Here is a 25094-nt window from a genome sequence, read left to right on the forward strand (position 1 = left end):
CACTGACCATGGACTGGTTCTGGCTGTGCACTTGAGTGCCTTTGTATCCTGAAAACACCTTTTGATATATACGGCCTAATTAGAATACATTTAAATGTTAAGTCTCCGCTCCAAGGTGAACATAGGCCATATGTTACATGCATGTTTGTTCAATATGCATGTGTCAGGACTACTTCCATGATTTTTTGTTAGCTCCTCCTGTAACCTGTTGAATACATATACTTAGCCAACCTCTTCAGCATAAAGCTCCTACTCTAACCCCTCTTCCTTTGAAATGTCTGTCTTTGGTCTTTGCCAGAAGCACACTTCCCAGACTGTGGGATGGCCACCTTGCAGGCTGTAATCCTTCACAAGAAATAAAATCTTCTTTTCTAAATTTATAAATTGTGTGTTTTTTAAGTTAACACTTCCAAATGAGGACCGATTCCCATGTTCTTATTTTTAAACCCAAGCCCTGTCATTTTTAAGGATTATTGCTAATGAGAATGTCAACCTGTCTGAGACAACAACTTCCACACCCTCTACCTTGTAGCTTTGTTGAATTGTACTCTTTAACCCTAAAGGTAGTAACATTGGAAGTTGATTTATTCAGCAGTAGTGTATTTTTCAAAGTTTGAGTCATTTGGTTTCAAATTAAAAAGTACATTGTAAAGAACACTACCATGCTAGTCAAATTTAAACCATGTAAACCTATTGTGGTTTGCCTTTGTAAGAAAGTTATACAGCAGATATAGATCACACCTTTGTATCTTTTTGTAGTTCTCTAGGTCTCAGCTAAAACTATCCAGTGAGAAATTGCTAAAAACTCCCACAACTCCAAGTGAATAAGCGACAGTCCAAGCATAGTGTAGTCTAAATTCATAGAAAGCCATCACTCCACCATTCCAAAGCAATAAAGTCTGCAGATAGAGCCCTGACTCAATCATATACAGCAATTTACATTACCAAAGAGAACAGTTATTTTGGGGACTAAAATATCTACATTCAGAGTACTATATAGTTTCCTCCAAGAATAATAGATACATATTTTTTTAATTTATGTAACAAGGGCCATTCAAGGCACTTTCTCCAAAACTGAAGAACAGGTTGCCCCAAAGGTGATTCAAGTTCTTACCACTTGAGAGAAAGAAAATGGCTTGCAGTATTTACATGACAGTTTTTCCCTCTTGTATCCATCAAGGTTTCTAAGATCATAAAGCCAATCTACAGTCAGTGTAAGGGTATCCTATTTCAAGAAGAAAAAGAAATAAATGTTACTCATAATTCTGACATCACTAAAAACTTGTGCAGTGTGTTTATCTAGCCTTGTGTCTTTTAAAAAATATATATTTTTAATTGCACATGAAAATCACAAATACATTCTAGCCGTGAATGTTTAATAAAGAATAGAAAAATAAAAGTCCCTTTTGACCTCACCTGCCTCACTTCCACTCCTTTATCCTAGAGATAGAGGTGACCATTGAAAAGAAGATGGTTTGCATCCTCACTGATCTTATTTTATACATTTGCCTTTATAGGTGAATATGTAACTAGGAAAACACCTAGAATATGAATTCTAGGTCAGAGGATATATATATATATATGTGTGTGTGTGTGTGTGTGTGTGTGTGTGTGTATGTGTGTGTGTGTATGTGTATCCAATGATCTCTGAACTTTTTTTTAAATTTTACTTTAAGTTCTGGGATACATGTGCTGAATGTGCAGGTTCGTCACATAGGTATACATGTGCCATGGTGGTTTGCTACACCCATCAACCCATCATCTAGGTTTTAAGCCCCTCATGCATTAGGTATTTGTCCTAATGCTCTCCCACGCCTTTCCCCTCACCCCCCGACAGTTCCCAATGTGTGATGTTCCCCTCCCTGTGTCCATGTGTTCTCATTGTTCAACTCCCAGTTATGAGTGAGAACATGTGGTGTTTGGTATTCTGATCCTGTGTTAGTTTGCTGATGCTGTCCTGCTCCCCAAAGGGCACCCTGCTTCTGCTGGCTTAGTGTCTCAGAACTTTGGTGTCGTTGGTCTCAGATACCACTTTGCGGTTCACTATCCTGCAGGTGGTGGTCTTTTGGATGGTTTGCATGAAGTTGCTGCTGTATAGGGCATCACCAAGATTGAAGTCCTTCCTGTCTTCCCCCAGGTGGTGGTAGGTGGTGATCTCAGCCTCCAGTTTGACCTTGATGTCCAGCAGGGCCTCATACTCCTGGGCCTGGTGCTGTCCCTCTGCCCATGTCTGTGCTAGCTCAGACTCCAGGTGCAGCAGGACCCCATTGAGTTGCTTCATCTGCCTGCTGTAGTAGGCCTCCGCTTCCCTCAGACTGTTCTCCAAGCTGGCCTTCAGATTTCTCATCTAGTCCAGGTCAATTTCCAAGGACTGGACTATATGTCTGAGCTCTGTGAGTATCATCTCAGCAACTCTGATCTCAGCAGCCTGTGTGGTGACCACTGTGGTGCTCTCCTCAGTCTGCTGGGACCCGTACATATCCAGCTCCTCTGGGTTCTTCTGAGCCAGTTTGTCGTATTGGGTGTCTGTCTGATCTTACAGAGGTGCTGAGATTTGGGGGCATCTAACTCCATGGTCAACCCACAACTGGCAATCTGGGTTTTTAGGCCTTTTACTTCCTCTTCATGGTTCTTCTTCACGAAGAGCAGCTCCACCTTGAGAGCCTTGATCTCTGTCTCCAGCTGCAGCCAAGTGACATTGGTATCATCGGTGACCTTGCGGAGCCCATGGATGTCGCTCTCCACAGACTGGTGCATGGCCAGCTCTATGTCGTACTTGACTCTGAAGTCATCAGCAGCAAGATGGGCATTGTCAATCTGCAGAATGATGCAGGCACTGTCCACAGAATTTGCAAAGATCTGGGCCCTCAGGTCCTTCAGGGTCTTGACGTAATGTCCCCAGTCTGTGACCTAGGATCCCTTCTCCAGGTGATCCCGGATTTTGCTCTCCTGCTTTCGATTCTCTGACTCCAGGCCCCTCACTCTGTCCAGGTAGGAGGCCAGGCAGTTGTTCAGGCCTTGCATGGTCTCCTTCTCATTGTGGATGCCCCCCATTCCTATCAGACCCCTGGCCAGACAAGTAGACTGCAAGTCGCCCCAGAAGCTGGTGGAGTGGAACACGGAGATCTGGGAACCCAAGGCCCCAGCACCTGCATAGACACTGGTTGTGCTTCTGACCAGCAGGGTGCCACAGCTAGGCAGCTGGACTGAGCCCAGGGACTGGTAATTGATGGAGAAGGTGGTGGAGTGAGTGGTGAAACTCACCCTGTCTGGGGAGGAGAGCCAGAGGAGAGGACTCAGGTCTTGCTGACCCAGAGGACATATTTTTAATGGTCATAAACACTGCCAAATTTTCTTCAAAAACACCATGACCAATTTGAAGTACGTTGTTTGAAAGTGCCCATTGCTCTGCATCATTACCAATATTGAACATTATTATTTTACATTTTTCAATCTATTTTCTACTCTCCCCATTAATATTCTAATAGCTTTTGATATAACATAACTACTTTTGATATCTGGTAGAGCATGTCCTCCTTTTGTATGCTTTCTCACCTGTAGGATGAGACTAATAGTGGTATCCTCTTCATAGGGCTGTTATAAAATTTAGAAAAGTAAGCAGGAGTCAGATCATGTGCTGCCTGACAGGGTTTGGTAAGGAGTTTGGATTTTATTCTGAGTCAGACAGGAATTCAAGGAAGGGTTTTAAGCATGAGAATGGTGTGATATGCTATATGATTTAAAAGATGGCTCTGACTAAGAATTTTGCTGCTGATAAAGTTCAAAAGAGGCCCCACATATTGGTTTGCTGCCTCCTCTCTCAGACTCTTTATACAGTGAAATCTCTGCTGGGGTTATCACAAAGAGAAATGGCAGGGAGTAAAGTTGGGTGATTTAACAGGATGCCCAGTTAAATTTGAATTTCAGATAAATAGTGATTTTTTAAACTGTAAATTCTCCCAAATAATACATGTGGCACACTTTAAATAAAAACAATTGTTCACCAGAAATTCAAATTTGACTAGGCACTCTGTGTTTTACCTGGCAAGTGGTTATTATATAAACTCTCATGGTTCATTTTTTCTTCTTCATTTTAAACACAGATTCCATCATCTCTTCCTATTCTGAATTATTATGGACTTTTCTCTCTTTCTCAGTATACTCCTTGAAGGCAAGGCTCATATCTAATTCATTCACTGCTTTTCTGAACACAATGCCTGAATGTAGTAGTTACTCAGTAAATGTTTGTTGAGTAAAAATTAAGACATTTAGAAATAAGAGGCAAGGATAACTTGAATAGCCAGTATTTCAGTTTCCCTTCTGTATTTTAGTGTCAGAGTAATCTGCAAAGAGTCTACTGAGAGATGATTTTAATTAGGGCATTTGGCAATCTATAGAACTTGGGATATTAAGAGGAACTGGTCCCCATTGATTAAACTTCCAGCAGGAGGATGATACCTATTAGCTTAAAAGCTCTATTAGTGAGGCTTCTCAGGCTGTGGGCTATTCCCTTCTCTACAGCAGCACCATTTACTCCCTGGTTGCCTCATTCTACTCTGCTTTTGTTTCCAGAGGGAGACAAAATCAAGTCTTTTGAGTATTGGACATCCAGCCTCTCAGTTCTTCACAGTTATTTGTCCAAACAGTTTCTCCCAGAAGAGTAAAAGGAAACTTACTGGAATCCGATTTTGTGTGTGTGAGGTATTAAATTATTTGCCAGTAGATTTTTTTCTTTTTTTAAAGAAAGAATTCCTGGGTCTTTACCCTATTTTTAAAAAATCTTTTCTTTTTACTTGACATGTAATAATTGTACATATTTATGGGATACAGAGTAATGTTTCCACATGTGCACACAATGTATCATTCATGGCAACATAGATTAACCTGGAGGACATTATGTAAAGTGAAATAACCCAAGCACAGAAAGATAAATAGCACATGTTCTCGCTCATCTGTGGGAGCTAAGAAACAATTTTGAGCTCATGGAAGTAGAAAGTAGAATTGTGAATATTAGAGAATGGGAATGGTAGAGAGGAGATGAGGATGGGGAGAGGTTTCTTATCAATGGTTTTACTGTTCAAGTGGAGTAAAAAGAAGTGAATTCTAATAACAGTGGCTGAACTATATTGGGAGGGAGCAAAATGAAAGTGATTTTTTTTTCCCCCAGGAAAAGCAGTTATTGCTAAATTTCTTGCCTTTAAACCTGATGTCAGGGAGGAATATGGCTGGAATATGGGTTTGTTACCTGCCATTCTCATGCATTGTAACATGTATGACACCTGATGCCCAAGGAGGGTAATGTTGAGGGGGAAAGAAAGTCAAAGCTTCAGGTCAAGTAAGAAGGGGTGAGTATTTATGGGTCAATTGTCTGTGTGTGTGAATGTGCGTGTGTGTGTGTGTGTGTGTGTGTGTGTGTACGAGCATCAGCACTAGCCAGAGTTTCATCTTCATATCCTCAGTTCCTCCATGAATTTTGGAATGTGCCCTTTAAAATTGGATGTCTCTCTTTGGGATGAGCAGCTTGTACTTAATTTGAGACTGCCAGTAGCTAAATGTATCATCAAAACTGGGGTGCCTGATGTTTGAGCTGATGTCTTGACACACATGTGCAGAAGGCATTCTATCTTTATTTTATGGAAATCACCAATCACTCTGGTTATTTTGGTCCTTATGTATTTTTAGATTTCTACATTGGTATCACCTTGGTCTTCCTGGTTTAGTTTTCCTCTATTTTTATCTCTTGGATTGTTGGTAGCATCTTAAAAAAGAGGAAGATCCTTATTTGAAATAGTACTGACTAAATACTGTGCAGTGTACTTTGAGTTTGGGTCCTGAATTTTCACAGCTAGTGACGCAGATAGATAGAGAGTTCTGTTTATGGTTTGTGGGAAACTGCTGAAAGATCCTGAATTGCCCACTTAGACCACCCCCGCTCTCTAATATGAACTTTGACATTTCACCTGTATCAATAAATTTCAAATAACACTAACTAGGCACGGTGCTATCTCAAGTGTGAATCTCAGGTGGGATTGTTCTGGATTCTGTGGATTAGGTGTCCCTTCTGGATTTCCCATAAAAAGAGAGCAAGTAGAGAAGAATAAAGTAAATCTTTCAGGAATACTAGGAGAAATTTACTGCTGCACCATCACAGCAAGAAAATCTTATAAACGATAAATCAATCAGAAAAAACTCAGTAAGGATACAGAAGATTTGAATAACAAAATTAACAAGCTTAATTTAGTGGACATATATAATTAGAATACTGTTCTGAGCTAACAGAGAATAGAGACTCTTTTCAAGCATACAGCAAATGGATCATGTCTTACTCCATAAAACAAATTTTAACAAATATCTAAGAGTCAGTATCATACAGATTATATTCTCTAACCAAAATACATTTAGATAAGAAATAAGTAACAAAAATGTAAATTCCCTTATATTTTGAAATTTAAAGCACATTGCTATTTAACTCATGAGCCAAAGAAAAAATTATACAAATTAAAATGCATCTAGTACTTAATAAAAAATTAGTGCACGTCTATGTATAGTGGGGGATTATAGATAAAGTGATAATCAAAAAGAAGTATATAGTAAAAATGCTTATAATACAAATTCTTATAATACAAATTCTTAAAAATGCTTATAATACAAATTCTTATAATACAAATTCTTAAAAATGCTTATAATACAAATTCTGAAAACTAATAAGTTAAATATCCAAATTAAGAATTTTAAAAAACATTATAACAAAAGCAAATATAGGATATGTAGAGAACAAATAAATGTACGAGTGAAAATTTAAAAGTTCAGGAGTTACATAAAGCAATAGTTTTCAATACTTATTCAATGTTATGATAACCTGGAAATTTTTTAAAAATACCAATATTTAGGCCTCATCCCCGGTCAGTTACATCAGAACTTCTATGTGTATACCTTAATACATGGCTATTTTTTAAAAAGCTTCCTAAGTTGATTTTAGTGTATAGGAAGTGTTGAGAACAACTGAATAAAGAGAATAAACTGAGACCATGGTATTTTTAAAAGGACTAACGTGGTACTTTTAAAAGGGCTAAAAGTATTGTCAGATTTTTACCAATATTGATTAAAAACAAAGCCAGAAGGTACAGAATGCAGTAAAAATACAGAAAAACTAGACAAAACCACAGATTCAGTAGATATTGAGATGAAATTAAATAATATTGTGAATGACTTCATGACAATGAATTTGAAATGTGGATGAAGGGCAGAATTTTCTATAAAAATAAAACTTATCAAAAAGGCTCAGGTAGTAATAGAAAGTCTGAATTATTAAAGTCTTTCTCAAAAGAAAACACACACCCACGTGACTCAAAATTGTAAACTATGAAATATTTAAGCACCATATGATTGCAATCTCTCACAGAAAATAGAAAAATAGGGAATACCCCAAACTCATTTATGAGTCTATTCATAACCTCATCAGGAAAAGAGATAAGGATGATATAAGGAAGAGGTATTACAGATTGTATCACTCATTAACATAGATATAAAAATAAAAAAACAAAACATCAGTAAACTAAATTAAGCAACGTATAAAAAGAATAACACATCATAAGTACCTTAAGTTTTTTCCCGGTAATTCAACGATAGTTTTTTAATGCAATTTACCACTATCAGTTTTAAGAATTAAAGTCACATGAACAAAGAATTAGACTAAATTTAATTTCCATTTATAATAAAAGCTTAGTATAAATAATTCTTATCAAACTAGGAATATAAAAATACTTTCTTCACCTGATAATGAGTATCTGCAAAACACCTTTAGCAAAACTTGTAATTAATCATGAACCATTAGAAGCATTCTTTTTTTTTTCCTTTTTCTTTCTTTCTTTTTTTTTTTTTGAGACAGTCTCTCTCTGTTGCCCAGGCTGGAGTGCACTGATGTTATCTCGGCTCGCTGCAAGCTCCACCTCCTGGGTTCATGCCATTCTCCTGCGTCAGCCTCCTGAGTAGCTGGGACTACAGGTACCCGCCACCATGCCCGGCTATTTTTTTGTATTTTTAGTAGAGACAGGTTTTCACCGTGTTAGCCAGGATGGTCTCAATCTCTTGACCTCGTGATCCGCCCGCCCAGGCCTCCCAAAGTCCTGGGATTACAGGCCTGAGTCACTGCCCCCGGCCTAGAAGCATTCTTTTAAAATCAGAATAAAAGATAAATGATGCCCATGATCACCACTTTTAATCAGTTATACAGGTGATCCTACCCAGTGCAATAAAGCATATAAATAAAGTTATATGGATTAGAAAGATTAAAAGAAGAATGTCATTATTGGCAGGTGAAATGATTATCTATTTAATTCTTTGAAAAAGAAGAATATATTTATCAGAATTAACAAGTGTTTAGCCAGGTTGTTGAACACAAGATCAAAGTACAAAAATTGAGACACCTGCACTTCCAGACACCAACAACAAACAATTAGGAAATGTGATTAATTAAAATAAATCTACGATTTAAAATGGTGACTTGTATTTAAAATTTTGGATTGAATCTAATTAAAAATATGTAATATATTTACAACAAATTTAGGATTTGTTTTAGTCATTAAATTGAGCAATTTATCTTCTTGTTGATGGAAAGGAAATCTCAGTTTTGTACACATTTCACTTCTTTCCAAACTGATCAATCCCAGTAAACACCCAGGAAAAAAAATCACAAGATGTTTTTATGGAACCTAAAATGCTGAGTATAAATTTATATGGAATAATATATTATGGGAAATTATATGGAAAAAGTTCTATGAATATTCAAGACACATTTGAACAAGAAGGAAAAGAAAGTGGAGATTATACTCCTACCCAGGCATCAAGACTTGTATTATAAAAAGTGTATTAATTAGACCTTTTGGTCGCAGTACAGGGTAATCATGTGGACCAATAGAATAGAACTGAGGATCCAAAAATACATCCGGACTCATATGATCTTGATCTATGGCAAAGCTGCGTTATACTCACATTGGTGAGTAAAAGTGGGAGGGCACTCACATAATGGTGCTAGGACATTAGAATCTTTACGTGGAAAAAAATAAATTATATACTTTACATAATTCACACACAAGAAAACCTAGTTAAAGACTTAAGTGGGTAAATAAAACTTTAAAATTCACGGAAGAATATATAGATTTTGTTTACTTTGGCATAGGGAAGGATTTTTTTAAACATGACACAAAAAACACAAATCATAAAGAAGACTGATACATTTGGTGACATTAAAATAAGAACTTTCTTATTGCGGCACTATTCACAATAGCAAAGACTTGGAACCAACCCAAATGTCCATCAATGACAGACTGGATTAAGAAAATGTGGCACATAGACACCATGTAATACTATGCAGCCATAAAAAGAATGAGTTCATGTCCTTTGTAGGGACATGGATGCAGCTGGAAACCATCATTCTCAGCAAACTATCGCAAGAACAGAAAACCAAACACCACATGTTCTCATTCATAGGTGGGAATTGAACAATGAGATCACTTGGACACAGGAAACGGAACTCACACTCCAGGGCCTGTTGTGGCGTGGGGGGAGGTGGGAGGGATAGCATTAGGAGATATACCTAATGTAAATGACGAGTTAATGGGTGCAGCACACCAACATGGCACATACATACATATGTAACAAACCTGCATGTTGTGCACATGTACCCTAGAACATAAAGTATAATAAAAAAATAAATTAAAAAAAAAGAACTTTCGATCACTGGATTAATGTTACTTAGCTGAATAGAAGTTTCCAGTGCTAATTTCTTCATAGTAACATCAATTAGAACAACCAACCACATAGGAAGATCTTCACAAGCACTAAAGAATACAGATGAGATATTACAAGCACCTGGATAAAGCACAGAAATAAGAAAAAATGTATTAAAAATAATTGGGAGAACATTTTCACATTAACCACATCATCTCCTTCCCAAGCCTGGGTAACACAGAGAGAGATATCCTTCTTGTGGGTGAAACAGAGCACAGTGAGTACCCAACTTCTCCAAAGATCCCAGCACCAGGCCCATTTCAGTGAACCCCAGTGCCAGGCCCACCCCTGCAGACCCAGGCTCCAGGGCTACCTCAGCACCAGGCTGGACTTGGAAAAGGAAGAAAGAAACAAATGTACTACAAAATAGAAAACAATCAACAAAATAACAGTAATAAGTCCTTTCCTATTAGTAATTAAATGTAAACAGATTAAATTCTTCAATCACAAAACATAAAGTGTTTGAATAGTTAAATAAATATGATGCAAGTATATATAACCCAAGAGAGATTCACTTTAAAGACATAGGCTGAAAGTGATGGTATAGAAAAAGGTATTCCATGCAAATGGTAACCAAGTAAGAAATACACTTTAAGTTAAAATCTGTCACAAGAGGCCAGGCACGGTGGCTCACGCCTGTAATCCTAGCACTTTGGGAGGCTGAGGCGGGCGGATCACGAGGTCAGGAGATTGAAACCCTCCTGGCCAACGTGGTGAAACCCTGTCTCTACTAAAATACAAAAAATTAGCCGGACGTGGTGGCGGGCACCTGTAGTCCCAGCTACTCGGGAGGCTGAGGCAGGAGAATGGCATGAGCCCGGCAGGCAGAGGTTGAAGTAAGCCGAGATCACGCCACTGCACTCCAGCCTGGGTGACAGAGTGAGACTCCATCTCAAAAAGAAGAAGAAAAAAAACATCTGTCACAAGCGTAAAAGAAGGTCATTATATAATGATAAGGGGTTCAATTCATCAACAAGATAACATTTGTACATATATATGCACCCAATATTAGAACCCCTAAATATATAAAGCAAATATTAACACAAGTAAGGGAGGAATAGACATCAATACAATAATGGTAAGAAACTTCAATACTACACTTTCAAAAATGGATAGAACATCAAGACAGAAAATCAATACGGAAACAGTGGACTTGAACAGCATTATAGACCAAATAGACCTAACACACGTATGTAGAGCATTCAATTTAACACAACAAAATACACATTCTTTTCAAGCACATACAGGACATTATCCAGGATAGATCACGTGTCAGGCCACAAAACAAGTCTTTACAAATTTATGAAGATTGAAATCATACCAAGTATCTTTTCAGACCACAATGGTATGAAATTAGAAATCAATAGCAGAAGGAAATTGGAAAATTCACAAATAAGTGAAAAGTAAACAACACATTCTTGAACAACCTATGGGCCAAAGAAGAAATCAAAAGATAAATTAAAAAATACCTTGAGAGAAACAAAACAGAAACACAGCACACCATAATTTATGGGATGCAGCAAAAGCAGTTCTAAGATAAGTCCATAGTGATAAATAGGTCTATTAAGAAAAAGAAGCTTTGGGAGGCCGAGGCGGGTGGATCACGAGGTCAGGAGATCGAGACCATCCTGGCTAACATGGTGAAACCCCGTCTCTACTAAAAATACAAAAAACTAGCCGGGCGTGGTGGCGGGCGCCTGTAGTCCCAGCTACTCGGAGGCTGAGGCAGGAGAATGGCGTGAACCCGGGGAGGCCCGGAGGCTTGCAGTGGCCGAGATCACCCACTGCACTCCAGCCTGGGTGACACAGTGTCCATCAGTGACAGGTGGATTAAGAAAATGTGCTTTACCCTTGATACTATGCAGCCGCAAAGATGAGTTTGCGTCCTTTGTAGGGACATGGATGCAGCTCATCATTCTTAGCAAACTATCCACAAGAACAGAAAACCAAACACCGCATGTTCTCACTCATAGGTGGGAACTGAACAGTGAAGGTCACTTGGACTCCAGGAAGGGGAACATCACCGGGGCCTATCATGGGAGGGAGGGGGAGGGATTGCATTGGGAGTTATACCTGAGTATAAATGACGAGTTGATGGTGCAACAGACCAACGTAACACAAGTATACATATGTAACAAACCTGCATCATTATGCACATGTACCCTAACAAGTATAATATCAGCAGCAAATTTAAAAAAAAAAGAAAGGTTTCAAATAAACAGTCTAATTTTACATATTAAGTAACAATACAAAAACAAACTAAACCCCAAAGCAGCAGAAGCAGAAGGGATAAAGATCAGAGAAGAAATAGAAATGAAAGAGAAAATAAACAATAGAAAAAGATCAATAAGATTGAGTTTTTTTTGAGAACACAAGCAAAATGGCCAAACCTTTAGCTAGACAAACTAAGAAAAAAAGAAAAGACTCAAATAAATAAAATCATAAAAGAAAGAGAAGACATTACAATTGATACTGCAGAATAATACACATGCACACACACATATGCACACACACACACAATGGAGTATTTTTCAGTCTTACAAAATAAAAATAAAATTCTGTGTTTTAAAATAACATGGATGAACCTGGAGGATGTTATGCTAAGTGAAGTAAGCCAGACACAAAAAGACAAATACTGCATGATCTCACTTATATGTGAAATCTTAAAAAGTTCAACTAATAGAAGCAGAGAGTAGAATGGTGGTGACTAAAGATTAGAGGGTAGGAGAAATGGGGAGGTATTACTCAAGGGGTACAAAGTTTCAGTTTTGCAGGATGACTAAGTACTGGGGACTTAATAAATATTGATGTAACTGTAATTAACAATACTATATTGTATATTTGAAATCTGTTAAGAGAGTAGATCTTTTTTAAAAAAAGTTTCATTGACACATAATGAATACACATTTATGGGATACATGTGATATTTTGGTACATACATATAACATGTAATGATCTAATTAGAGTATTTAAAATATCCATTGCCTTGAAAACATTTATAATTTCTTTGTGTTGGGAATATTTCAAATATTCTTTTCTAGCTATTTTGAAATATACAATAAATTGTTAACTATAGTCAGCCTACTGTTCTATCAAAACAGTATGGAGGTTTCTCAAACAAATGAAACATAGAACAACCATACGATCCAGCAATCACACTACTGGGCATTTATCCAAAGGAAAGGAAATTGTTATATCAAAGGGAAACTTGGACAGCTATGTTTATTGCAGTGCTATTCACAATAGCCAAGATAGGGAATCAACCCAAGTGCCCATCAACGGATGAATGGACAAAGAAAATGTGGTATATATACACAATGGAATACTATCTAGCCATACAAAATAATGAAATCCTGTCATTTTCAGCAACATGGACGGAACTGGAAGTCATTACATTAAATGAAATAAGCCAGGCACAGAAAGACGAATACCACATGTTCTCACTTATGTTTGGGAGTTATAAAATTTGATCTCATGGAAGTAGATAGTAGAATGGTAGTTAGCTGAGGCTGGGGAGGATTGGGAGAATGAAGAGAGATGGTTAATGGGTACGAACATACAGTTAGATAGAAGAAATAAGTTCTAGTGTCCTCAAGTGCTTTTAGATAGTTATTTTATTTTTTTTCCCAGATATAAGCTATGGGAGGTTTGGTTCAATTACTTTGCCATTACTGGAAGTAAAACATGTACTATGTCTTTAATTATGAAAAGAATGAGCCACTGACTTTCTTGCCTGAAGAAGTTGAATGCAATTTAATTGTTAAAGTGAGGGCTGTCTACTTCAGTCGACATAAAGCATACAAATAGGGATGAATTCTTTAGTTACCATAGGCAAAACATGTGTCATATGTAGATCTGTACATTTAGAAAAGTGAAACATTAATTTAAATAAATCATGTTCTTAACAGAATGCCTTGATTCGAAATATGTGAGCTCTTATAACAAATTATTGGAATTGACTTTCCTCCACAGCATACAGTGTCTTAAACCATAGCATGTTCCCTTCAGCTACACTCTCAGCTGAAATAACTTTGCATGTGTGTGTATACACACATATGCATGTGTGAGGTATGCACATATAACGTAGAGATATATTTTCAAAGGAAAATGTAATCTTATAACATCTCTTTGCAACATGCTTTTTTCATATAACAGCATATTTTCCAAGTAATAGAACACACTTCTAACAAGTAATTTTTTTATTATACTTTAAGTTCTGGGAAACATGTGCAGAACGTGCAGGTTTGTTACATAGGTATACACCTGCCATGGTGGTTTGCTTACCCATCAACCCGTCATCTACATTAGGTATTTCTCCTAATGCTATCCCTCCCCTAGCCCCCCACCCCGAAAGGCCCCAGTGTGTGATGTTCCCATCCCTGTGTCCATGTGTTCTCATTGTTCAACTCCCATTTATGAATGAGAACATGTGGTCTTTGGTTTTCTGTTCCTGTGTTAGTTTGCTGAGAATGATGCTTTCCAGGTTCATCCTTGTCCCTGCAAAGGACATGAACTCATTCTTTTTTATGGCTGCATAGTATTCCATAGTGTATATGTGCCACATTTTCTTAATCCAGTCTATCATTGATGGGCATTTGGGTTGGTTCCAAGTCTTTGCTATTGTGAATAGAGCTGCAATAAACATACATGTGCATGTGTCTTTATAGCAGAATGATTTATAATCCTGTGGGTATATACCCAGTAATGGGATAGCTGGGTCAAATGGTATTTCTCATTCTAGATCCTTGAGCAATTGCCACACTGTCTTCAACAATGGTTGAACTAATTTACACTCCCACCAAGAGTGTAAATATGTTCCAATTTCTTCACATCCTCTCCAGCATCTGTTCTTTCCTGACTTTTTAATGATTGCCATTCTAACTGGCATAAGATTGTATCTCATTATGGTTTTGATTTGCATTTCTCTAATGACCAGTGACGATTAGCTTCTTTTCAAATGTTTGTTGGCCTCATAAATGTCTTCTTTTGAGAAGTACATATTCTTTGTCCACTTCTTGATGGGGATGTTTGATTTTTTTCTTGTAAATTTAAGTTCCTTGTAGATTCTTGATATTAGCCTTTTGTCAGATGGATAGATTGCAGAGAGTAGACCTTAAATGTTCTCACCACTTGCAAAAAATGTTACTTTGTGAGGTGATAGATATGTTAATTAGCTTGTTTGTGGTAATTATTTCACAATGTATATGCATATTAAAACATGTTTTATAAAGTATGTTATATACTTTAAACATATACAGTTTTTGTTTGTCAATTATACCTCAATAAAAGTGGGGAAAAATCACTGTTGATCATCAAAAAACATCTTCATGAAAATAAAATAAGCCATAAGTCGGAGAATATATTTGCAACACACTAAACTGACAAAATATGAGAACCCAGAAATATGAATAATTGTCCTGAATTAAAAAAGAAAAGGATAAGCATTTCAACAGAAAAATGGGCTAAACATAGGGAGACACATCACAGGATAGGAAACACAAATGTCAAATAAAGGTATGAAGAGACCACAATAAGATACCTGTTCACAATGAGATACAACCCTCTGAAATGGCTAAAATGAAAAAGTCTGACACCATAAAATGTTGATAAGATTTTGGAGCTACTGTGACTCATGTATTGCTGGTAAGAGTGTGAAGTATAAAATGACTTTAGAAACTTTTTTGGCAGATTTTACTCCCTCGCTCAGCAGTTACACTACTAGGTACTTACGCAAGAGAAATAAAAACATTGTCCACACCAAGCTCTGTATAAGAATGGTCCTAGCAATTGTCTTGGCCCTTTTGGGCTGCTATAAAAAATTACCACAGACTGGTTGGCTTAAACATAAAATTAATTTCTCATAATTCTGGAGACTGAAAATCAGAGATCACAGTGCCAGCATGATCAGATTCTGAAGAGGACTCTTCTCTGTTGCACACTTCTGACTTCTTACTGTGTCTTCACATAGCCAAAAGAAAGCTAAACAGCTCCCTTGGGCATGTTTTTATGAGGACACTAATGCCAGTCATGAAGGCTCCACCCTCGTGACCCAATTACCTCCTCCAAATCTCACCTCCTAATATTACCACATGGAGGGTTAAAATTCCAACATATGAATTTTGAGAGGACACAAATATTCAGTCCATAACAGCAGACTAATTAATAAAAACATCAAACTAGAAACAGTCCAGATATCCATTAATAGGAGAATAGACAAATTGTCTTCATACAATGGAATACTACTCATCACTAAAAAGTAAAGTATCAATGATATATACAAGACATGGAAAAATCTCAGAAATATAGTGAGTAAACAAATGGCAGACATGAGAGCATATACACTGTATGATTTTATTCATACTAAGTTCTACAATAGGCAAAACTAATCTATTGTAATAGAAGTCAGATCAGTGGTTACTTCTGGCCCTGGGTGCAGGGACTGGGGAGAGGATTCAAAAGGGATAAAAGGAAGCTTTCGGAGGCAATAGACTGTTTTATATCTGGATAGGGATCTGGGTCACACAGCTGTAAGCATTTGTCAAAAATGAAAGTACTCTACACTTAAGGGTCTGTGCATTTTACTGCATGTAAATTATTCCCCAATTTTAAAGTCTTATAAATGCTGAAAGTGATTATGTAGCAGAAATAAAAAAAAATCAAAAAGTTACTTGAGGCTTAGGATAAAAATTTCAGTGAAAGCATCATGCACAGACTTTTAAAAAACTGGATCTTAAACAACTTAGAAGAAAATATAATGTGACTCAAAAAATGGCTCTGGTTTTGTTAAAAAAAATTATGCCAATGACGTGAAGAGTTGAAATAAAATTATTTCGTGAAAAAATGAATAAAAGTTCAGTCTCATTAGTCATCAGAAAAATAATAATTAGACATCATTTTAAATCTACAGATTGGCAAACATATTTAAGCCTGATAATGTCAGTGTTGGTGAAGTTGTGTAGCTATGAGTATCTTTTATATACTCATAAATATAAAAGTGTATATTGATATGGTTTTATTTGATAATAATTTGGTATTCATTATGATGTTGAAGGTATATATACCCTATGATCCAATAATTCTACCATATATATTCTAGAAATACTACCACATATTTTCTTGAAATACATGTTTAGTAGTTTTTCATCTCTCCCACAATAAAAGCCCAAATTCTAACAATTACCTAAAAGGTTCTACAGAAACTATTCTGCCCACCTTCTCATTACCTGTCTGACTTCATGTCCTTTAACTCTCTTCTTTGCTTACTCGGCTCCAACCTCAGAACCTTCCCTGCTGTTTTCTTAACACTCCAGAAATGCTTCTATCTTAGGACTTTTGCATTTGTTGCTAATCTCTGAAACACTCTTCACCAAGAGGAGAATGACTTGCTCCCTCATCTACTTCAGGATTTTACTCAAATATCACTTTCTCAGTAAGCCTTACCCTGACCACTCTCTTTTAAAATTATACCCTGCCAATACTCCCTAACCCCTTTTCCTGCTCTAATTTTATCCATAGCACTTAGCACCATCTAATATGCTGTTTCCCCCCACTGCAATATAAACTCCATGAAGCCACACATTTTTGTCTGCTGTTTTACTACTGAAATCCATGGGCCCAGACTAGTTTCTGGTCCATTCTAAGAGCTCAGTGACTCTCTACTGAATGAATCCTTGTATAACAGTATTGCTTTTTTAATAGACTTTATTTTTAGAGCAGTTTTAGGTTCACAGAAAAACTGAACAGAAAGTACGGAGTTCCCATACACTCTGCCCCCACACATGCATAGCCTCTCCTACCACTAACATCCTTCACCAGAGTGGTACACTGTTACCGTCAACAAGCCTACATTAACACATCATTATCACCCAAAGTCCATAGTTTACATTAGGATTTGCCCTTGATGTTGTACATTCTGCGGGTTTCGATACTGTATAATGACATGTATCCTTCATAGTAGTGTTATACAGAATTGTTTCACTGCCTTATAATTCCTCAATGCTCTATTTATCCTTCCTTCCTCCAACAACATTGTTTTATTAGCAAACATCTGGAAACAATCCAAATGTACATTGACAGGAGAATAGTAAATAAAACATGATGTATTCACACAGTAAAATACTATACAGTTGTAAAAAAATGGATCAACTATGACAATATATATCAGCATGAATGAATCTTACAAATATAATGTAAGTAAAAAAAGTCACATAAGAATGCATATGTGATTACATTTACATAAATTAAGACCTGTAAAACTTGAAATGTATTTTTAGGGCTGCATATGAATTTAGTAAAATGTTGAAGGAAAGAAATGATGATCGACATATTTTATGATAGTGGCTACCTCAATGTGGGGGTGGGGGGTCAGAGAGGTCAAAAACCTTCTGTTATTGTGATCCCTGGAACTAACTGGGTTCCTGTTCCTTTAGGTTCTAGCTTTTTAACTGTTCCTTCCATTCCATAGTACACTATTTCAATAAATTCTATTTCTTGCTTTAAATTAATCCTCATATTCAACATATATATTCTGCCTTCACATTTGCTACACAACTGGTATGGTGCAGTATTATCTGTTTCTGCATGTAAGATCTCAGAAAGAAAAGAAATACTCAATAAGGCATAAATCCTTTAATTTGTCTTTTACTGGCCATTATGAATGGTAAAATTATGTGAAGTGAGGTGGTTTTATCATATTTTCCCTTTGTTTTTGGTCATTGAAACCATCCTACACCACTGCTTGAGTCCCCGGGGCAGTGCGAATAATTCAGGATAGTCTTTCAGTTAATTTAGTCTAATTTTGCAGGTGCTTTTAGAAAAAATCAGCTGGCGTGGATAAAATTGCCCCATAGATGCTAGCTAGCCATGATGTTATCAGCTTTTTGAGGGTTTTCAGAATAACAGATGAGATAATAGTAGGTTTTTAAAATCCCAGTTTAGATCTAATTTTGCTGTATTTGACTCCAGTGATTTTGCAGAAGCTGTTATGACTCAGCTCTATCTCTTAAAAACTCCCCTCCCTTCTTCTCTTCCTCCATTTTCTCAGAAAATGAAATATCTTTCCCTCCTTCTTTCTCTCCCCTTCTTTCTCTCTCATACACAAGAAGAGAAAAGCCAAAACATCATCATATATATAGGGAGCATATCTCAAGTCATCCTTGGTGCAACAGAAGAGCTCTACTTCCAGCCAATTGATGGCAGATTGTAGAAACACCTGGCAGGCCTTTTTATTAACCCAGGGGACGTTATGCTAAGTGAAATAAGCCAGACGCAGAAAGATGAATGGTATGTGATCTTACTTATATGTGGAATCTTAAAAATGTAAATTTATGAAGGCATAGAGTAGAATGGTTGTTACTGGGGCAAAGGGGGGCAAGGTGGGGGTAGGGAAAGGGAAGATGTTGGTCAAAGGATACAAAGTTTCAGTTAGTAGAATGAATAACTTCTAGAAATCTAAAGTACAACATGAGGTCTATAGTTAATAATACTGTATTGCATAGTTGAAATTGCTAAGAGACCAAATCTTAAGTGTTCTCACCACAAAAAGAAAGATAACTAAGTAAAGAGATAGATATGTTAATCATCTGGATTATCATAATCAACTCTAACCACCTCATTTCACAGATAAGGAAACTAAGATATAAACAGATTTATAGTTTACCCAAGGTCATATAGCTAGATAATAGCTATAAGCTCATGATCTTAGGTCTGCACGTGCTGTTCCCATTTTCCAAAAAGACTCTTTTTGGGTATCTTTTTTGGCTCCCTCAGATGTATTCTTCCGGAGCAGAGGTGGTCAGACTATGGCCCATGAACCAAATTCAGATAGCAGGCTGTTTTTGTAAATAAAGTTTTATTGGAACACAGCATTGTTTTTGCATCACAGTAGCAAAGTTGAGTAATTGTGACAGAGACCATATGGTCTGCAAAGCATAAACTATTTCCTACTTGACTGTTTACAGAAAAAGTTTGCCAACCCCTGACCTGGAGCCTAAAGTCTGTTCTAACTTAGCCAATCAGAGGCAGTCTATGCCTTCTCTTACCTCTAACCACTAACTGCATGGAATCAGAAGAAACAAAAAAGTGAGGAAAGTGAGGGTGATGACATGTTTTGTGACCTCCTGCCAGAACAGTGAATCCTTGAAATGGCCCTTTTCCAATTAGCCCTTTCCTTGCTTGCCAGCTTCCAAGTCACTCCAGGCTGCTAACACCTCCCCCTACCCACCATTTGCCAGGCCATCTGCATACAATCAGTCTCCTTAGTAATAATTCTAGCAAGATTTCTGATCACTCTTAGCCCATCTTCTGATTTTTTAAAGGCTTCTCGTCCTTTTTTTTTTTTTTCTTTTTTTTAATCACAAGACATTTTAAAAAACACAGATATTCAAAATGTCATATTTCTTTTAATGGAGAAGAGAAGGTGCTTCTTCACAGAAAGCCAGCCTCCAGATAATGAACTGCTTCATTTGCCTTGTGTCCTGTGGGATATTTTGCACTAAATGCAGAGGTAGGCCTGATGACACTGATCAGTGTCCCAAAGCCTCTGAAAGTTCAAGGGAATATTCCTGTGCCTTTTGCAAGCAGTTGTTTAGTCCTGGTCCCTGACTAGGGAAAGACTTTGGGAGAGGAGTGGGTGAGGATTTAAAGGGCTACATTTAAGCGATAAATGTGTTTTATTCAGGGCCTGTGGCATTCTTTTAGGGATATATAATAAATCTTAATAATACTTTTTAATATTGTTAGGTAATGTTAATTGAGCACTTACTGTCTGCCAAATTATTTGCTACATATTTACCATGTAGAATAGGGATTAGTTTCCTCTACATTTTGTAGGTGATAAAATTGAGACTCAGAAAAATCAGGTGACTTCCCTAAAGTCACACAAGTAATAAGTGATGGAGTCAGAATTTGTACCTAGATTTGTCTGATTCCAATGTCTTTTAACTACTTCACTAGCTGCCTTTTTAATGGGAAATATTACAAAACTTTTAATAGTAACATGCAGAAGCAAAAAACAATCTTTCTCTGAGGCCAGATGAGTAGCTCCAGGAGGAGTAGTGTGTGTGTGTAAACTCTGTCCCAAAATCTTTTACTGGCTGGTCTTCTACACATAAGATATTCAGATTATAGGCAAAGATAGGTTGCATTTACAATAGCTGTGATAAATCAATTCCATCACCATATTCTGAGCATCTATTACGTGCCAGGAACTGTGTTCTAGTCATCTAGAGATGTCAAAAATACAGTTGTCTTTCTCAAGGAGTTTACGGATTGTCTTAGAAGAACAGCTATTGATAATTAACACATATTTGTTGAATAAAGGAATGAAGTGTGAATAGTATACTGTCTGAGAAAGACATTTACCTAGCCTCCTAAATCTCCTAGTCCAGTTGGTAAGGAAACCTAGAATGTGCAAATTCACAAAGATCTGAGATAACCTGATGTGTTAAGGGATTTATAGGTAGTTCCATACTTCGAGGGTGAAAGAGGTGACAAAGAATGTACCTGGACACATTGAGAAAACAAAGAGTGATTTTTTTCATATAACCAGAATTTATTGAGTATAATTTCTGCAGGGCCCTGAAGTGTGATATGTGGGAGGCATGAGAAATAGAAGAAATTGCTGAAGAACCCTACTCTCAAGGTGATAGTCTGCTTCTGGAGAGAAAAACAACTAAGGCATGTAAATAAGTATATGCATGTGTGGCCCAAACGGAAAGTTTGAGTCCTGAAGATGTATGAATAAGGGTGTGATCAGTAGAAAAGGTAATTTTGCAGTTGCACATTGAAAGAAAAAGGCTGTCCTAATTAGAAAACATCCAGTGGTTTCCAATGTCTGAGCCATAGACATCTTGGGAAGAGGAAAAGCACTGCATTATTGCAAGGGACCAAGGATGTATTTGAGGACCAAGCACTGTGTGTGGATTGAATAAGTAACATATATGGTTACTTTATGTGGTATCATTGATTAAATAAGTGCACGTCACTTCTGTGATGAATAAAGTACATGGTGATGGGAAAGTATTATTCAGTTCAATTACTATTTATTAGCATAGATTTTCTCAATTAAATGATATTGGGCAGATAATAGTTTCACAAACATGTTGTTAAAGGTCTTTAGATTTCTAAAACATTGGAAACCACAGGTTTTAGGGAAGCAGAAGAGTAATTGTTTTCTCCATGTTACTGCTTTGTGTGGCTCTGGCTGGGTACTGGCCTGATAATGAGATATGGCGAAGAGACAATTGTTGGAATACTGTTTATTATAGCAGCATAGATGACATGTCACAGGAAATATCTCAGAGGAAAGAGCTTTCGTGACCAAGTTAATCATAAGCAAACATGAAAGGGAGAATAGCATGATTTTTTTCTTCTAAAAGATAATATTTTCTCTTCAAGTTGAAGAAAGTGATTCAGAACTCTTTCAAGAACTAAAGAGAAGGTGAAACTCCATGCAGAGAAGAAGGAGATGGTAATTTGAAGAGGCAATGATAGGTTGATACCAAGGCTTAGATGTTTTGAAGAGTAAGTTACTTTTTCTTCCAAGATTTTCTCCAATTCCCACTCCCAAAGGGAAATCCTCAGAGGGAAAAATAATGGAGAACCCTAAGCTCCCTTCTTCTCCAAATTGCAAATTGGGAGATAAAGGGAATTAGGATAAGCCATGCTTTCTCAGGGCTTTGGACTTTGGACTTTCTAAGTTATGCTTTGGGTGAGGAGAAAAGTTCATTTGTAAAAGGGGCTTTCCTTACTTGAATAGAAATTTACCCATGCCTTACTCTTTCCCCTCTTTTCTGAGTCTCCTACTTACCTCATTTTATGTCAAAACCCTTATTTTTTGGTTGTTTTTATTCCTATCTTTTCTCCTCTTCTACTTTTGTCTCCTCCTTCATCTTTCTCTTCCTTTCCTCTACTTTTTTTCTAGGAGTGTTAAGAAAGTCTCTCTACAACTTAAAGTATAATAATAATGAAGAGATTTAAAAAAAAAAAAAAAAAAAAAAAAAAAAAAAAAAGAAAGTCTCTCTTTTTCTCTGTCTCTTCCTTTATCTCTGTCTCTCCGTGTAAGGGCTAAGGACTTGGAAGAAGACTTAGGAAGAAGAGAGGGATCTTTTCAGTTATTTTTCATTTCAACCTCAGACAGAAAGATCTCATCATCCCCTCATGTGCCAAATAGAAGCATTTGAACCTAAGCCTTAAGTTGCAGTTTTTGAAATTTAGATAACATTATATCTGAAGCCTATCCCAGATTCTGTTGGAAGTTCATTGCCCTCCCATTTTATTTCTCTGGAAATTAAAAGGGACTCACATTTTATTATTACTTCCAGTTCTGATGTTTTGCTTCTAATGAATTTTCATTCTTACTGGCCTCTTTCTCCTTCCATTGTTCTTTTCTTTCCTTTGTTCCACGCCAGTCCAGAATTGCGGGCTTACCCACATTTCTTTGATTTTCACAACACATACTCACCCATATGAGCTTTCTGTGTTTGGGGAATTGAAGGAGGCTTATTTCACAGCATCACAAATGTCCTTTTACCTCGCTCTCCTACCACAAACTCTTATTAAATTTTTATGCAGGAAAGTTAAACTTGCTCTATTTTAAGCTTTTTCTTTCTAATGCAGGTTCTCCTGATCTCACCTTTTATGCCCAATCGACTATCAAGTTATTTTGTAACAAATATTATTGCTTCTTCTCTGAGGAATTCTGTCCAGTTATTAAAATAACATTTTCTCCCTAATATAATAATAGTTAAAAGGATACCTTTTACCTAGGAGTTCTGCAAAGTCCCCTGAGGAGCCACTAAGGGACTGGGGAGGAGAGGGAGGCTCAGGCAGCAGGGCTTCACACATCCACAGCCCTGCTTCAACCAGACGAGCTTCACTTTGATCTGTCTTACATATTTGATTTCTTGATCATTTGGGGTAAAAAGAAAAGTTTCCATTCCTAAAATAAAATGTGAAAACCACTGCTTTAATGGATGAAACTTGTTAGCCCTAAAAGATAGCATGAACTGGGTATATATAAATATGTTTCAAAAGAAGAAAAAGAATATCAAGGATGTCATATCTACAATATTCATTGGAAAATGATTCAAGGAAAATTAGAATGTTTAGGGGTCATGGCAATTCCCCGAGGTTGACAAAAAGGAAGATAATCAGATCCTATGATGGCTCAATTCTTGTTTATTTGGACTCCAGGGCATGATGGCCTTTCTGGGAAGAGAAGCCCTTTTTGTTTGTGGCTGACTTTGGAGTACTGGTATATAGTGTTTGTATGGGATAGGAAGCCTTGCCAAGTGGGCAATTAAAGATAGAGCTATACTTCAGAAACTCAGCTCTTAGTTTCCTATATTTATTTCCCCTGGATGTGAATGATGAACAGTTTGGCTTTTGAGTATAGGATGATTTTAGTATTTGATGCCATGCTAAATTTTTCCCTTGCTTCACATACTCCCCTGATCTTGACTGTGCCTGACAATGTGAGAAAGGACTCCAGCTGTCTCTCAGATGGATTGGTTTGATGTATACTGCTGTCATTTAAGAAAAATAAAATTTTATGAATTATGCATTTCTTCTTCTGATTAACTGTTGTGATTAATTTTAAAACAGCTGGTGAATTTCATAGGACTTACCAGAAATCTGTGGCATTTTGACTTGTTCTTCACACTGAGGTCATTTGTGCACATCTTATTTCGTTTATGAACTGTTTTTCCCTTTAAGGTAGGAGTTCTAATGGTATATTACTAAGGGTGTGATCAATAAAGAAGGTAATTTTGCAACTCCATTTTGAAAGGAAAAGGCTGTTCCAGGTAACACAAAGGTCGTGTTTGATTCATGTTTGTGTCCTCCACAGTAGTGGCAGGTAGTAGATGTGCAGAAATAATGTATTCAATTTAATTGGTGGCAAATTGGACCTTAGCCCATTATGGTATTTCATGTTTTAAGAAAGGTGTCTTGTTGAAAATAAGTTCAGACTGGTAGGAAATAAATAGGAAGGGAATTGACAATTTTATAAATTGACAATGTGCTACACATGGTCCTCAGAATCTTGTCCAAATCATCTCATTTATTGTGCTTATATACCAATGTCTTAGGTTTCATGATAGGCATTTGTGTCTTAGGTACTTGGCAAAGAATACCTAAGACACAAATGCCTTGTGGATGCCTTGTTGGATGCTTGTCCATTCTAACATGTAGACTCTGATTTAAAAAGTTTCATTTTGTCTTTGCTGCTATGATGTTATCAGGGTTTCTTTATGGGCTGTGGCCAGAGGGATACAACTTCAACTCCGTCCTCAGTAGTGAGTTTA

General features: G+C 36.9%; 1 pseudogene; it reads right to left on the reverse strand.

Moving 5' to 3' along the window:
• Nucleotides 1-1990: 1990 nt before the first annotated feature.
• On the reverse strand, nucleotides 1991-24470 carry LOC100999704 (annotated as a pseudogene).
• Between the last annotated feature and the right edge of the window lie 624 nt (nucleotides 24471-25094).

The sequence above is a fragment of the Papio anubis genome, chromosome X, assembly GCF_008728515.1.
Source record: "Papio anubis isolate 15944 chromosome X, Panubis1.0, whole genome shotgun sequence".
Lineage (NCBI taxonomy): Eukaryota > Metazoa > Chordata > Mammalia > Primates > Cercopithecidae > Papio > Papio anubis.